The sequence below is a fragment of the Hydra vulgaris genome, chromosome 08 (genome assembly GCF_038396675.1).
Source record: "Hydra vulgaris chromosome 08, alternate assembly HydraT2T_AEP".
Classification (NCBI taxonomy): Eukaryota; Metazoa; Cnidaria; class Hydrozoa; order Anthoathecata; family Hydridae; genus Hydra; species Hydra vulgaris.
The window spans coordinates 53,472,501-53,480,000 of NC_088927.1; the positions used below are offsets into that span (position 1 = coordinate 53,472,501).

The following is a 7,500-nucleotide window of genomic DNA, read 5'->3' on the forward strand; positions in this document are numbered from 1 at the left end:
GGTTTCTTTCAGCTACATTTTGATCAGGATTAGTATAAAAATTTGTAAATTTATTTTATTTTAAAGTTTTTTAGCTGATTTCATTCCACTCATTTGATCATCTTTGCTTGTTAATTCAACTATAATAGGATTGCTGTTAAATTTTTTGCTGTTATTATCTTTTTTTGCTTTAATTTAAAAATACGTTGAATTTTATCCTTATCAACACTAATTTCTGTGAACAGTTCTTCAACTTGAACTCTGGCCTCTTCTTTACATTTCTCCCTTAAGACTCAGTTGATAATCGCAATCCAACAATATCTATATTTTTTTCTCTTTTTTCATTATCTTTTTTGACAGCGACTACAGCATTCATGACATTCAATTCTTCTTTTGATTTATTTTTGTCATCTTTAACAATAGCATTCCAACTCAGATGATTGATATTGCTTGAAGTTGTTTTCTTTTCTTCTAATATTGCTAACCTGGTTTTTAAACCAGAATTTTCTTGCTCAAGGGCATCAACTCTTGTTTTTAACGCTTTTTAAGTTTGTGATGGTAGAAACAAACTTTTTAAGTTTGTTTCTACCATCATTTTCAAGTTGTTTAAATCATCTTCATTTGCTTTTTTCGGAGGCATGTTGAAAAATTTTTTGATCTCCTAAACCTTATTACACAGGGACTTGACCACGGCCGGGCTTATTGCCTGCTAGAGCCGCAAGTTGGTCGGTTGAATAAGGTGTGCTTATAATCACCAATAACTGACAATTGCTCAATCCGATGTTTGATATTTATTAAGAGGGCTACCACTCTGAATAACAGTGATTTACCTCTTCGTCGAGAAATTATTTAAATTTATTTATTATTTAACCTTATTACAGAGGCACTAAAAAGTTTCAGTATGTGTTTTTTCCGTCTTATTGATTGACTTTTCTTTTATTCAATCATTTTGAGATGGCTAACCAGAGCGAATATACGATTGAGTATCGTGTTTTGGCCCCGGTATGGTATTATGAGAGTAACAAACCTGTTTCAGCCATAAGAGCAATGCAGGCCAAATTATGTGAACGGTTTGACTGTGAACCACCTCGTGCAGAATATATTAAATTGTGGTCAAAAAAATCAGTCCAAACTGGATCCATTTTTGAAAAACATCATCCTGGTCGTCTGAATGAATGTGATGACACGTTCAACTTTCCGTAGACTCCATCTGTGAATTGAAAAGAAAGGATTGCAAGTTGATCCATTTGATGTAAAACATTGTACTGTACTCGCCAATTATATATTACATGTATTTCTGAAAGTGACTGTGAGTTATAAAACACATATATACGTATATGCATATATATATATATATATATATATATATATATATATATATATATATATATATATATGTATATATATATAATATAAAAATACGTATATATACATATATACATATATATATATATATATATAATATATATATATATATATATATATATATATATATATATATATATATATATATATATATATATATATATATATATATATATGTATATATATATTCATATATATATATATATATATATACATATATATATATATATATATATATATATATATATATATATATATATATATTAATATTTACAAAAACCTATTTTATAACTCGGTGGCGTATTTTATAACTCGGAGGCATATTTTATAACTCGGAGGCGTATCTTAATTTTTTCAACATGCTCCTTTTATGTAATTAATATCCAATCCAACATATATTATTTAAAAGAATAAAAATTTTATAGGATAAATTTTAAGGTCCCCGCCAGGCGTTGAAAACACCCAACATTTTTGCCCAAAATCGAACTTGCGATATACAATTGATAATTTGACGAGATAAAAAAAATAACGACATGATTTTTAATTCTAAAAGTTTCATGCGTTTAGCAATCATCAGGTAAAAAATACATTGTTTTTTTTGTTTAAAAATATACTCCATAAACATCGTGGCGTTCAAAAACAATTATAAAACCGTAACTATTGCGAGCGTGGTTTGGTTTTTTAATCTTTGGGCTCGTGGTTGTCAAGCAAGAACTTGTTTTCGTGACGACACAGATATAATTACTGTTTTTTTATTTAATAATTTTTGCGTACTTTTGTATGATATTATGCAAAGTTTTTCATGTTGGCAAAGCAAACATTTTCTTGTTACGTTGCTGTAGGCGGGGACTTGATTAATTATTGATCAAGTTAATTTTAGTGTTATTTTTAAGTTTTCTTTTATCTGCCATTTTTACTTTGAAAGGGTGGTTGAATTTTTCATCTTTTTATTTTTGAATGAGTGTTTGTGGTTAGCCCATCTTTTCTTCCATTCACCTTCTGCTTGGCCAATATATACTTTTTCTGGGGTGTTAGGGGGGGGATACCACACATTTATAAATAACAATTAGAAGCTCTACATTTTCCTATTATAGGGAAGTTTTCCTCACCCTGCAATTGCATAAAGAAAGAAAACTGCCCTATAATATAGCCTGCAATTGCATAAAGAAAGAAAACTGCAATTGCATAAAAAAAGAAAACTGCCCTATAATATAGCCTGCCCAATAATAAAGCCTAGAATACACCCTGCAATTGCAAAAGGAAAGAAAACTTACCTATAATATAGCCCACCCTGCAATTGCATAAAGAAAGAAAACTGCCGTATAATAGGAAAATGTAGAGCCTCTATTGTTATTTATAAATGTGTAATATCCCCGCCTAATACCCCAGAAAAAGTATATATTGGCCTAGCAGAAGGTCAATGGAAGAAAAGATGGGCTAACCACAAAAAGATGGGCTAAACTACCCTTTCAAATTATATATGGCAGATAAAAGAAAACTTAAAAATAACACCAAAATTAACTTGATCAATAATTAAACAAGGCCCCGGCGACAACAACGTACCAAGAAAATGTTTGCTTTGCGAACATGAAAAACTTTTCATGATACCATAGAAAGGTACGCAAAATATTTTAAATAAAAAAACAGGATTATATGTCGTCAAAAAAACAAGTTCTTGCTTGATAACCACGAGCCCAAAGATTAAAATACCAAACCACGCTTGCAAGTAATTATAGTTTAATAATTGTTTTTAAACGCCACGATGTTTATTGAGTATATTTTTTAACGAAAAAAGCAATGTATTTTTTACCTGATGATTGCTAAACGCATAAAACTTTTAGTAGTAAAAATCATGTAATTATTTTTATTTAATCTCGTCTCAAACTCAATTATATAGCTCTGATTTCATTCATCGAGCACTCTTGCTGATATATTCAGTAAGTAAGTTTAATATATATATATATATATATATATATATATATATATATATATATATATATATATATATATATATATATATATATATATATATATATATATATATATATATATATATATATATATAAATGTAAGTTTATTTTTGCTCACAGCAAAATTAAACTTGCAACCAACATCGAACAATGCTAAAAAGTGTTACTAATTTTACATGTCTTAAAAACGAAACGAACTATACTACCACAGCAAACAGTTCAGGAGTCTGGAGTCATAGCATGTCATGACCTTAGCAATCAGCTGACAGGTGACAGCACAAAGGCAGAATTTTGATGACAAGTGCCATTTTGCAGCGGACAAAACAAGGGCAACTTTTTTGGTTTGATTCATTTTCTCAAGTCTAGACCGTGTCAACGTCACAGAAGGTTTTTAATAAACAAAGGAAGTATCAAGAAGTTTCCAGAAGCATGCAGAAGCTTGCAGAAGTTTCCAGAAAAAGCATCTGGAAGCATCAAGTAGCATCCAGAAGTATCCAGAAATAATCATAAGCATCCAGACGCATCCAGAAGCTTCCAGAAGCATCGAAAAGAAGCATCTAGAATCTTCCACAACAGGTTCACACAGGTTCATTTTACTATATAAGAGACATGTAAATCGACATGTAATTCAGTCAGTATATGGAAGTTAATCAGTCAGAATTATCAAGACAGTTTATCGAAGTGGGTTTAATCAAAGTGTTTTATCGAAGAACATCAATACAAGAAGTGAAATACAACAAGTGTTTCATTACATCAATACAGTCCACATACAACCAAGAGGATGTGTTCCATAGAGCATTTTTGTATCATCACAAGGTAAATGTAACACGGTAAGCCTTGAGAAGCGTGATTATTTATTTTTATTTTTTTTATGACTTCAGGTGCAAAAATGGGTCCCGACAGTCTTGGATTGGAACTAAGAAAGAAAATTATTGGCGATTATGTAAGTGGAATGTCACAAAAAAGTATTTGTGATAAATATCGCGTGAAAAATGGACCGTATCAAGACTACGTTCCAAATATCGTTCTACGGGGAAGTTGGCAGCAGATAACAAAGGTGGAAGACCATGTTCCACCACATCTAAAAACGATTCTATGATCGTCAGATCCGTCAACAAGGATTCCTGGATATTATCAGTCGAAATACAAATGCAATTAGAGCTGCCTGTATTGGACAGAACAATCAGACGACGAGCTGTTGAAGCCGGATTGTTTTCTCGACGCCCTGCAAAGAAACTCTGATATCACTAAAAAACCAGAAGAAAAGAATCCTGTTTGCTACATCTCATATTGACTGGAATGTGCAGAAATGGCGAACTGTCCTGTTTAGTGATGGATTGAAGTTCAACATCATTGGGAGCGTAGGCATTTGCCGTGTACGTCGACCGGCCGGAAAACGCCTCGATTTACGTTACTGCCATTAGACCGTGAGGTATGGTGGAGGCAATTTAATGGACTAGGGGTGTTTTTCGGCTAACGGTCTAGATCCAATACATCGAAACAATGGAATAATGGACCATTTTATGAATAAAAATATCCTGAATGATGTTATGTTACCTCAGGCTGAAAGGAATATGCCAATAAAATGGATTTTTCAGCGAGAAAACAATCCGAAACACACTGCAAAAGTAGTCAAGCAGTGGTTTCAAGACAACCACTTATCGGTGATGGATTGGCCGCCTCAATTTCCAGATCTCAACCCTTTCGAGAACCGGTGGGAGATCGTCATCCGCAGAATTAATCGTGAAGGTGTTCGTAATAAGGATCAGCTGTTTGAACAAATCCAAAATTCCTAAGCAGCGATTCCACAAAGTTTCTTTGATCACCTAATCGAATCTATGCCTCGATGATGAAAGGCTGTGATCAACAACAAAGTATTCGCCACGAAATATTGAAAGCGAAATACAGCTTGGTTAACATTTTGTCGAGTTGCACTTATTTTGTCTAGAAGGAAATTAACTTTTTTTAATACTTTTGATTAATTTATTAATTTTCGTGTACAAATAATAAACTTTGTGATGAATTAAACTTGAAAAATTTGTCTCGAAACAGTTACATAGTTATTTCTTTAAATTGAAAAAATGCAGCACTTTTATATACAAAAACTAAATTAGCGTTATTTGGTTGCACTCGTTTTGTCCGATACTGTATATATATATATATATATATATATATATATATATATATATATATATATATATATATATATATATATATATATATATATATATATATATATATATATATATATATATATATATATATATATATATATAAATATGTATATATTTATATATATATGTATATTAGAGGTATGACTAAAATTTTTTTTTGGCAATTTTTGGTTTCCCATGGCACTATGAGTGGAGAAATTACATTTTAAAACGGGAAATACCATTTGAAAGTGTTAAATCTTAAAAAAGTTCAATCCCCTAAGCTGAAAACCTTTTCTTCCCATCTTCACTATAAGTCATAAAAAAATATGCTACTGAACTTTCTACCATAACTTTGTCATATTTGGTCTGGTGCCTAACAAATTTTCAGGTTTTGTTAAGAATTGAATTGCAAAAAAATATTCCTCTGACGGCGACCCAATTCTAATAACTGACTGTACACGAACACTCCAAACTTCAACAACAGAAAAATTGTCTAATTTCTTATATAGAAGTTAAAATTAGTTTAAAAGTTCTAGGTTGAGACAATAGAAAAGAATTTAAAATGTAATATTATATATTAGTCAAGTATTGTTCTTGTTCACTACTTGAAGAAGACACCATTTTTAAAATCGGTTCACAATGAGCAAAGTTATTGCAATAAGTTAAGTGGCATGTTTTTTTATGACTCATAGTGTATCTATTGTTAGATACAGTACAGTTTATGGTATCACAGCTTCAGTTTATTGCTGGTGTGATTTTGCTAAATGTATGCATTTTTATTACATAATCTTTTATATTATATATTATATTTGTTCTCATCACCTGACTTTTGATATTTTATAACCTTCTTTTGATAACCTAAACTCATGAGATTTGTTTATTTGTAGATAATTAAATTTACACTCAAATTATAATTCAACAAGACTATAGTCAAAATGTCTAAAAATAGTCTTCCTTCAGATTTAAATAAGAAACTATGGGAATCAAGTTTGGTGAGGTTTGAAACAGCCAAGAATTCAAGAAAGTATACAAAGATTGTTGACAGTCTTGATCAAATGAACAAAATGCCAACAGAACGGCATATCCTGGACAGATTTAAGTGTTTGGCTGCAAATGGGAAAAGTAGACAGGAGAGAGTTGTGATAGTGGTAAAAAAAGTAAAAATATTATGGAAAAAACTGAATCTTCCAATTTAAAAAAGCAAGTCTACAGCGAAAAGAAAAATTGAGAAAGTACTAAACAAGTATGAAAAAGACAGCAGAAAACCAGGAACGCAAGACTTTACCAACTTGTTCAACGTAACTGATGAAAATGGAGAATGGTTGTGCCAGGAAGATAAAGCTTTCTATAATCTTCAGATGTCAACAAATAGTAGAGCTGGCTACTGCACCACAATTGAAGATACACGAGGAGTTCATCCTAGAAAACTAAAGTTGATTAAGCAAAAAGTCAGTCAAGATACTAGGGATGATTTAAGCAGTGAAGATGAAGTACATTTTAGCACTGAAGAAGAGAAACAAGATTCTGACAGTGGTTCTCAACATTCATAGGCTCCAACAACATGTAAAAGACAAAAAACTGATTATGCAATAAATTTGGTGACAAAAGCAAAACTGAGTTCAAGAAAGGCACACACAGTCTGTAAAACTCTTGCAAAAGATGGAATTTCTATTCCAACTCCAAGTCAAAGTGGTGATTACAAAGCTACAATGAAAGCAGGAATAAAATCAAAAGAACATTTTATTGAAACTCTAAGAAACAAAAACTGGAGCTTGCACTTTGATGGGAAGCACATAAAGAATACAGAGTACCAGGCTGTTGTTCTAAAAAATGAAAATACAAAAGTTAAACAAGCAGTTCTTGCACTAATCAATGGAATAGGTGAAACAATAATCAATGGAATAAAAACTGAAGCAGCAAAAACCTCGCCTAATCTTAATTATAGGTTCATTAGCAGAATAACAGAAGAGTACCAGCAACTGAAAGCATCTTTTGACAATTCTGGAGATGCTCTGAAGGAAGAAGAAGAA

The 7,500-nt window shown here is 31.2% G+C and overlaps 2 protein-coding genes across 3 annotated transcripts in view; one reads left to right on the plus strand and one right to left on the minus strand.

The window, feature by feature from the left end:
• The window catches only part of LOC136083967 (uncharacterized), a 6,632-nt gene extending 5,736 nt beyond the window's left edge, over positions 1 to 896 (minus strand). Inside the window, exon 1 of the mRNA XM_065803931.1 lies at positions 851 to 896. The gene's annotated coding sequence lies outside the window, so the exon portion shown is untranslated. The remainder of the gene's footprint in view (positions 1 to 850) is intronic.
• LOC136083970 (TNF receptor-associated factor 3-like) overlaps positions 1 to 7,500 on the plus strand; it is a 127,703-nt gene that overhangs the window by 15,940 nt on the left and 104,263 nt on the right. The gene's annotated exons all lie outside the window — the stretch shown is intronic.